We start from the raw sequence: 10,535 nt of genomic DNA on the forward strand, positions 1-10,535 counted from the left end.
ACAGGTGCATTAAAATAGCTTGGCTTCTAACCCACAACAATTGAAAATAACCCAATTTTAATGATTACCAGTACCCGTTAGAATAATTTCATGCAAGTTTCCTCCACGTCTTTAACTTGAACTATCTATATATATATATGAATTTCCTGGAGCAATACTGACTGTTGCAGCCACAGATGATTCAAGACAATGTTCCTGCAAAGCAAAATTATGCAAAGGCTGTTTTGTGTGGTGTCACAGCCCAAAAAGTTCTCTTAGTAGAGTATCTACTTCCTTTTTTCCAGACTACCTAAACTTCTATAGACCAAACTGGACTAGATTTGCTTGTTTAATACTTACCCAAGGATAACTGCTGTTCCAGTTTACAAGATCTTTTAAACCAATGCTGACAGATGCCTGCATGGATATTATTTGCACCCTCTCTCTCTCTTTCAGCACATGGCTTTTCAGTTTTTCCAGTACTCAAAACTAGATGTTTACAGTGTACGGGTACAGATGGAAAAGGTAGGATCAGAAGGAAAGAAAGAGCACACTGGATCTGTCAGGCCAACAGTTTATTTGCTGGATTAACCAAGAGAGACAGAGCAACAAAACAGCTCGAAGCACAATCAAGATAGTCTTTTTTAAAGCCACACAAATCAGTACAACCCTAAATTCATTTTCATTACAAGTTCATGACAAGTTAAGAATCTACAAATGTGATCTCGTGTCCCCAGTGGCAACTATATATGAACCTATATATGAAACTACATGTCCACTCCTGTCATCTTTGGAGGCCTTGCTTTGGGTGCTCCTGCCATCTGAAGCTACATGGGCCGTCATCACACGGGCTTTTATTTAGCGCTAAAATGGCGCTATTTCCCGGCAAACACCCACCTTATTCCAACACTGTAGCGATTTTCTCTCTTCTGCTTTGTGCTTGATAGTCGCACTATTTTGTGCCTCAGTGTGAATGCCTCACATCGATGTATTTCGCCTCGCAACGCCCTATGCCCTCCCTTCAATCCCAGAATCCATTTCTTCCTGCGACTCCCCTTTTTTAAATTTTATTATGTCCTTATAACGCCATAACGACATAACACAATGCAAACTTTCTGCTGAAGTAAAAATGACTCAATCACCATGGCAGAGTCTTCAGCGATGGGGATCACGTCAGACAGGGAGTTTTCTGCAGGCAAAGGGCTATTTATATCATTTCAAAGTTGGAAAGACAAAAGGGTCGTAATGTTTTGCTCTAACGGAATGTTTATATGCTGTTATTCCGTTATAGCGGAATTAAACGCCAGAATAATAAAAAAAAAAGGGGAGAGGAGCTGCTTCTGCGCGGTTAGAGAGAACAGAACAGAGTGCTTCGGTGTGGACAGCTGGTGGCGCGAAGAGCCGCTAGGTGACCCAAAGAAACGTTACTGTGCCGATAACAGGTAGGACACTATATGCTGTAAATTTAACAGAAGAGATGCCCGTGTGACGACGGCCATGGATGGCAACTCAAGAAAGGGCCTTCTCAGTTGTGACACTGGAACTTTGGAAGTCCCTCCTAAAGTGAGACTTATCTGTCTCCCTCTGTCACTTAGTTCTGTCAGCAGGTAAAGACTTTTAGCATACCCTCAGTAAAGGTCTTCCTCCCTAGTTGTGTTGGGACATCAATAAGTTTTTATTGTGTTGTTAAAGATTTAGATATACATTTAAAATATTTTTTTATTGTTTTAAATGTTTAATGTGTGATGTTCATTGTCTTGGGGACCCTATTTAGGTGGAAAAGTATCATATAAACAGCAAATACTTTCCCCAGCACAAAGGGAATGGTGGAGACTTGTTTCTAATACTATGCTGTACTTCAGAGGCACCAAAAGATGAGCTGGGCCTTGTTACTGAAAACAGATGCCAGGGCTGTCCTCCTAGTGTGAATTAAGCCCTGCTGTGATACGCACTGAAGAGTAAAGCCTTTAGAATCAATGGGATTTCATTCCAAGTAAACAGGCATGGGTTGGGATTGCCAGGAGCTGAAACACAATTTAAACTAAATGTATCAATCAATCAAATGTATGTCAATCAAATGTATGTGTGTACACACACGCGCACACAGAGCTAGAGCTAGAAATGGGACCGGAGCCAAATACCTCATAAGCTTTCTCTGTGGTTCTTTGTGCTCTGAGATTTGAACAAAGGCAGCTCATGCACCTTGGAGCAAGACACAGCATGCATTGCACCTACAAGTGGCCTTTTAAAAGAAGAGAGCATTAGTAGCAAAAGACAAATTTAAATCTATCTTAAAGGCTGAAAATGATTGAAAGGCTTGCTGTGAAAGTGTCTCTCCTTTGGTCTTTTCTTTGACTTTAACAAGAGAAAGAGAAAAATGCAAGGCCATTGGACCACTTTATGGAGAGTTCAAAGGTCAGATGACTAGTCCTGGTTTTTTTCATAGAGTTCCCAGCTTGGCATACAGAAGAACACGGTCCCCAAAGGCAAATGAAATATGCTGTCACCTGTACAACTTTAAAACAGCCTCTTTAAAAAAAAGCTTACATGCAATGTTAGCTAATGCTTAATTTTATGCATGCATGCATTTAAATAAAACATTATATGGCTGGTTTTTAAAAATGGTCGTTCTAAAGCTGAATACCAAAGGCTTTCTCCCAAGTCCAATAGTTTACTCTGTAGTAAGCATGCTTAGAAATTGCAGCCTTACTTCCAAGCATAAGACTGCATCCCAGTTCTATATATTTACTCAGAAGTAAGGCCTGTTGTATTCAGTTAATTTTAAATTCCAGGTAAACATTTACAGGATCACAGCCCAACTCTCAAGGAATCTCATGCATAGAACAAGCCCCACAACATCAGCAGAGTTTGGCAGTGCAAGCCTAAGCAGAGTTGCACCCATCTAATAGGCTTAGTAAGATGTAACTCAGCATAGGATTGTGTACTGTGAGAAAACCAAGCAATTTCTCCCCTCATGAAAAGTCTCTGTATTGCTTTAGGAGGGAATACATGTGAGTACAGAATTGGTCCATTGTTTCTCTTCCCTCTTCAATGCTTCTATCACAGTAATACCAAACAAAGAGCAGGAGCCACACACATACTATACAAACAGGTCCTTCGGAAGCAATTGCTGAACGAAAACCTAATTTGGCTTGTCTTTATAATGGGCCAGGGCTGGGCACCAGGCTTATTCAACAGATAAAGATGAGTAACTACATAATGAGGTTAAAATATTCATTAAGCTAATTGCATGTTAATTAAGTAAAGTATGCTATTAGGGACCCATTGAGCTCCATCTGTGTGTGCAAACAGGAGTGAGAATAATCACACAAGAAACCAAGGGAGAGACAGGCAATGACACAGCTCGAGGGGTTACATCACAGGAATCATCAGAATTGGGGTCATTAGTACAAAGCTCTAGCTTTCAAAAACAGCTGAGGAGGTGGTATGATTATATCTAGACTATCCTACTATAGACTTTGGGTGTGGGTTCTCATGATGGAATGCTGCCCATTATGGGGAGGGGGGAGAACATGTCAACAAATGGAAGACTAGCCTGTTAGGGAGAAGTCTGTGCTAGGATAATTTTCCCTGATCCCCCCCCTTTTTTTTGTAGTGAAGCATTCAGTCACATGAGCCCAATTTCTTCCAGTCTGTAGTGGAACTATCTGGGGGGGAGGGATTACTATTTCATCTGATGCTCATAAGAACTAAGCTAGAAATGTGGGAATGAGTAGAAAGGAATCAAGGGGGTGCTACTGAATTGAATGGAATCATTTAAATACACAAACACAGTTCCTTATAGATCATGGTCAAGATTTCTCTGTTTTATACCCTTTGTAATAAATCATTCCCTTCTTATTTATCCATGTTTAAAATTGGAAAAAAATAATGTTTATTACTTACAAGGCTTTGAAACTTTGATATTTTACAAAGTGTAGCTAATAGACATGACCACGGACCACAGACCATTCACAGACCCGCCCCAGTTAGCAGACTGGTTCATCAGTCTGTGGTCCATCACTTCCAGGGGCTCTAGCACTGCCCCCTTCACACTCAAAGATGCCAAACATGCTGTGTGTCTTCAGCAGGCTCTCCTCCAGTCACCCCCCAAGTTTGGCCAAGATTGCATTTAGGACGTCTGAGTTACAGACCCCCAAAGTGGCCACCCCCAGGAAACTTCCAGTACATAGAATAGGAGCTGCAAATGCCAGTTGACTTGCATTGGCTTGCAGCAATTGGCAGAGCCTTAGGCTAGCCCAACACCCCACAATCAAATAAGAATTGAAAGGGAAAAAAAATAAGACAGAAGAGTGAGCCCTCAAGGAGACCAATAAGCTTGTACCCAGAGTCTGACTGCAGCTCTGAGACAGGTTTGGGGCACAGCCCTAGGCTATCCCACCACCTTACAAGCAAATAAGAATTGAAAGGAAGAAAAGGAGAAACAAGAGTGAGCCCTCAACTGAGGAAGCCCAGTAAGCTTGCTCCCACCCAGAGCCTTGCTGCTACAGAAGCCCCAAGCCTCCTTCTGGCACAATCTGAAAAAAAATTCCTGCAACAAGCAGTTCCTCTGAGCTGCTAACCAGCTGGAAAGTGAAACTGCGGCTCTGCGCTGTGTCTTATATTCTAAACGCTCATATATGGGAGCTCTCTGGTTGGCAGCCAGAGCTGCCTATCAAGGTTTTCAGGGCAAGATTGGTGTGTTTCAAGGGCAGCAGAAGGTCTGCAGGCAGCTTCTACGCTGCCTAGGGAATTGATTGCTCGGTGCCACTGACAGACGGACCAACAGACTGGCCAAAGTTCATCGCATCCGTGAAAAAAAGTGCATCCCACAACCTGCCGGCTCGCAAATGCTGGACCAGCCCAGTCTGTGTAAAAATTTGGTCTGTTTTTCAGTCCATGCCCACCTCTAATAGCTAATATTTGTAAAATGCTAGGATAGGCCCAAGGGTGAAATGTTTGGGGAAAGACAAAGCCTCACTTACTATGATAGAATTATCAACCATAAATCATGTCCAGATTCTAAACACCACATACTTATGTTACAGTATTTACGGGTTCTATGAAAAATACTGACCAGGATAAAGTTTACTGGGTGCCAGAAATCAAGCCTGCTGGGAAGCCAGGTTGTTAGATTGTGTAGCTGTATTCCTAAATCCTGGGAGAGAGGGATACAGATAGTTAGCAGTGACAGAGAAAGCAATCTGTGCATACTTAGAAACCCTTGATTCTTTATTAGTGTTTCACAGGGGGGAGAGATTGTGGCTCAGTGGCAGAGTATCTACTTTCTATGCAAAAGGTCCCAAATTCAGTTCCAGGTATCTCCAGTATAAAAAGGAGCAGAGTAATAATAGTATTTTATTTATATACCACCCTTCAGGACAACTTAACATTCATTCAGAGCAGTTTACAAACTGTTATTATTATCCTCACGACAATCACCCTGTGAGGTGGGTGGGGCTGAGAGAGCTCCAAGAAGCTGTGACTGATCCAAGGTCACCCAGCTGGTTCAAGACAGAGGAGGAGTGGGGAATCAAACCTGGTTCTCCAGATTAGAGTCCTGCTGCTCTTAACTACTTCACCAAATTGATATCTCCTTGAGACCCTCTGCTAGTTAGAGCTGACAATACTGAACTTGATAGACCAGTGGTCTGACTTAGTAGTCCTGATCACATGGTACAGTGAACACTTGGGTACTCTGCCTGTATGTATCTATATATATTTTTTGTAAAAAAAAAAAGAGAGAGAGAGAGAGAGAGAGCGAGAGAGAGAGAGAGCGAGAGATAACGTGTGTTCACTTTGCAATTTAAACCAGAGAGCTGTACCTGGATGAATGAGGGTTTGTATGCACATACTAAAAATGCACATACTAAAAAAAAAAAATCAGTGTACATGTACATGAATTGAATTCATGTTCGCAGTAACTTATTAATAACTAGTTAGTGTAAGGCAGCTTTGCATGTGTCTTCATGTGCTTTCAGCCAGTGTTTGTCAGCTGTTTTTACCGGTCCTCCCTTGTAAATCAACAACAGCTTGATCTGCAGAGCTCAGCAACTGGTAACTTGTATATTCCTCCCACCTTGAGCTTTACCTGCTAATGTGTGAACAGAAACAATAAAAAAGAGGTGATAACCCATTAGCCCTTGCTCAGAAAGTTGTTTCCAGGGTTGAGACCTGGCTTAAGGTAAGACTTAAAGATGATTCATATAGGCATTGCTGGGTCAATTCTACTGGAAGGAAGAGGGGGTGAAGTCAATTTCTCAGAATATCAAAAAGTGCTAAAGCTGAAGGAGGACAAATTACTCCTGCATTTAAACATCTATTGCCAAGGCCACAGTGGACAGATTTGCTAATAAATACCTCTTCAGAAGAGGAGAAAATTTGAGCTGACATAATTATGACCAAGGCTCCAAAAGGCAGTACAAGGGAAGAGCCTAAATATTTCATGATAAAATTCATTAATAATGGAACATAAGAACTAAATTACATAACTGCCACCTTAAGTTAAATAATATTTTTTTCCACAGAGGGAGAGGCAGATGGGATGAAGTCACAGCCAATACTTTTAGTTCAATACATGAATAATTCTGGCAAACTTTAAGTACAGCATTTACAGAATTTGGAAACAACTCTCAATAAGGATGGAACAAGAGGATGTTGAAGGAGCAAGTGTTAATGCTACCAACAGTGACCCTTTCATGCATTAGAAAATAGACAAACAGCGCATAGTCCAGGATAAGTTTATCCCGGAGAAATGAATGAGAATTGCAATGGGAAAGTGTTGCAATATAGGCTGCAAGGTCTGACATCCAGTCATTATGGGGTTAATGTGTTTACCCAGTGTACGTCCTGTTTGTAATGACCTGGAAGGGAAACCCGGCACAGAACTAATAGCCTTAGCTATCTGAAAGGCTGGGGAACTGAGATACTATTGTTGGTTAATAGGTCAGGTGACTTCTTCTCTAAGGGTCAAGAAGAAGCAGAATCTCCATTTTTTTTGCTCCTGTGGTCTTTGTACAGTAAAGATGTAGGAAATGGAGTTCTTTGTTTTTGTAGGAATCCCATATACCTCTTTTCCTTTAGAGTAAATATTTTCTTAAAAAGCAAACAAGTGTTTGACTCTCTATAGATCAAGATCCATTGCAACTCTGATTTAAAACTACTTTAACCCACTTTTTGCCAACAGAAAGGAGCTAAAGGACTGTGCCTACACTAATCTTGCATCTAATTTGTGTTCAGTGAAACTTGCCTTCTGTTGGTTATCATCATATGCTGTTGAGTCACAGAGAGAAAGGTCGACTATAAATAATATAAATAAATTTAATTTATAATTCTGCAAAATGGAAGCTGACCAGCCTTGTTATCAAGAATACAGACCTACACCTGAATCGCAGAACTGAGATACCATATGGCAAAAGTCCAGCTTCTAAAACATGTGCCAGCTCTTTCAACAAGCTCATAACCACAGCTTCCTATCCTGGGTTGCTTCAAAGCCCAGTAGTTCAAGCTTGTTATCCTGAGTTAACCTCACTCAAAGTTCATTTACATGTAGTAAAGTCATTAGGGAACTTCTAGAATGAGCTTTGAAGCATCAGTGGCTGGGGAACAGGACACTTCTCCTTTGTAAAGGCTGCAGTTCCATGCACATTTACCTAGAAGTAAAGTCCATTGACTTCAGTGAGACTTCTGTGAAAACATGCATAGGATTAGATTGTAATATGCAAAACCTTATTTTAAGATCAATGTAACTGGGAACAAATCTACCAAAATAGAGAGGGAACCAACTTTTACGGCAGCGTATATACTCTACAGAGTCCCAGATTTGATTCCCTGCATTGCAATTAAAAGGATTTTGGTGTAACTGAACTTCAACCTGGGCCTTTGGAGATCCACAGTGGCTGATCAGAGTGGACAATACTGAATTAGATGGACTAGTCTTTGTCTCCATGTGAAGCAGCTTCCTTCCTATGAAGCTGTTCACCAGAGCTGAATCCACATTACCTCGGTGCATCCCGGTGTTGCACTAAATGTTTGCTAAACACCCGGAAGTATAGCGTCTTTCTAGCGCGATTCAGAAATCGCGCTTGAAAGATGCTATACTTCCGGGTGTTTAGCGAACATTTAGTGCAACACCGGGACACGCCGAGGTAATGTGGATTCAGCCCTGGCTGAACCACCTCTGTAAGATGATGGAGGAAGAGAAAGAAAAGACCCATCTTTACCTGTTAGCACCCTTCCAATCAGAGAAGACAGTACTAGACTAAGCACAGCAATGGTTTGATTCAGTATAGAACAATTTCAGACATTTGTATACAATAAGGTAGTTTGCAACCATCAGCTGAGACAACACAAAATGAGAAATCCACACCTGTATGGCTATTGAAGGAAATTTAATAGGTGATGGTATAGGCCCAGGGTACCTTAGCCAGCAAAATGTGAATGAATGGTTGCCAATGGCAATAGCCCATGTCAGATGTCCACCAGTAACTGCACACCTGTACTTCCACTCCTTCATCCTGGTACTTGCAAGTAATGGTTAGAATTCTGACAATTGCCTGTAGTGGGAGCCTGGCAAACTGCCTCTCCTTCAATGGCTGTTCATATGAAACTGTCACCTGACTGGCCCACTAAATGGCACAAAAACACAAAGGCATAACACTGCTTTCAAAACATACAACGTTGTGGGGTTTATTTCCAGTGGAAGGGATGGCTTTTGTCTGCAGATCAAGTGGCTGGTATATATATAAAAAACAATTTGCATTAGCAGATAAAGCATGAAGACAACTTACTACTGTTGGCAGATCAAGCAACTATTAAAAGCAAGTTCCAGTAAGTTGGCTATTCTGTAAAGGAAATTCTATAGCTGTGTGGTATCGATCCAGACAAATAATATATTGCATTTGTATTGTACCCTGAAAGCTCAGTATTTTAGCTTCACAACCACCCTGTGAGGTAATCTAGACTGGAACTCTCAGGGCCAAACTACAAGTGACGAATGACTCAGGTTGGACACTTGTCAGCTTTCCTCAAGTTTTGATGGGAAATGTAGGCAGCTTGGCGGAATGTTGGACAAGTGACAGCTGAAAAATACATTGGACAGCAGTCGGACAGCCATGTTGCAAGACCAGGATGCCTACATTTCTCATCAAAACTTGAGGGAAGCTGACAAGTGTCCAAACTGTGTCATTCATCACTTGTAGCTTGGCCCTCAATGTATACTGTAATGATAACATGAAGAGGTTCAGAGAATCATGTCCATCAAAGCACTTCCATATGCCACCCTTTGTAGCCCTGGTAGAATGGAGAGGATTAGAATGAAATTGAAGAAGTACCTCAGGAAAGAGGTGTTACCCGTTATAGAAAGTTAGGGCTACAGTCACTTCTTTAGCATGGCAGTTTTTTTGTCTTTCATGCCAATCCAGCTAGTTGAGTGGGCTGGTAAGTAGTACAGGTTATCTCCTCCTAACATAAACACACATTCATTATGTGAATTTTGATTGACAAATGCTTTCAGATTGTAACACCTGGAAGGGTGTTACTACTGTTTATGGTGAGGCACAGGTGAAGAGGTGATCATTTGAGTTTTTAAAGTGATGATCACAATCATGATCTTGAATTGTGTACACAAAGTAATGGTCTAATATATTTACAGTTTTGAAGATATCAAAAGTCTTCTCTGCTTACACTGCTAGCTATGGAAATCAGTTAAAATTTGGTCTAGGAGTATCCACTGGACAATTCATTCTCATTTTCCAGAACTGCTTGTAGAAGTGTGGGCACAGAAGAGAGGTTTCTTTCTGAATAGGCTGCAGGAAACCCACTTCATATCAAACAAACTGGAAAAGTGGAAGCGGCTATTACGAGAAAAGCAAGTAGCCACCACTTCATGCTCACTCACTATGTGGAGACTGGGGATTATTTAGTATGTTGTTTTCCGCCCTGAGCCTGCGAAAGCGGGGAGGGCGGAATATAAATATAATAAATTAAATTAAATTAAATTAAATTGTTTAAAATTGGCCATATCTCAGATTGTGTGAACAAATATGAAGTAAGCTAAGCAATTTCCATCTCAGGAAAACTGGCCACAAGGATTGGCAGTCCTGTGAAGTCACTCTAGAAAAAAATCTGAATGGATGCTAACTCAGAATGAGTTTGTCTGGGGTCGAGATAAACAAGTAGAGATTATGGAAGTAATCCTAAAAAGGCTGACTCAGACATAAGTACTGTGTTATTCAATGGGCTTCCTCCTAGGAAATTTTTTTATGATTATAGCCTACATTTTCATAATTCCATCTCCTCTGGAAGCACCATTTGGGTGGCCTTCATGCTACGTGTAACGTCTTTGTCATCATCCTGCTTCTACTCCAGTAAATAGCTCAGGAAGGGTAAGGAGGGTATCTGGGCCCTGGCTTGCCTCTGTAACAACACTGTTGTGTACTAAGGCCTAGAGAGGCTTGGTTCAACACAATCACTGCCCACCAGCCTGTTCTAGGTGCATTTTGGACCTGTCTCTAGACAGAGTGGCATCTCATCTGAAATAAATGCCCAGATCTAGC

The sequence above is a fragment of the Eublepharis macularius genome, chromosome 1, assembly GCF_028583425.1.
Source record: "Eublepharis macularius isolate TG4126 chromosome 1, MPM_Emac_v1.0, whole genome shotgun sequence".
In the NCBI taxonomy this organism is placed as follows: domain Eukaryota; kingdom Metazoa; phylum Chordata; class Lepidosauria; order Squamata; family Eublepharidae; genus Eublepharis; species Eublepharis macularius.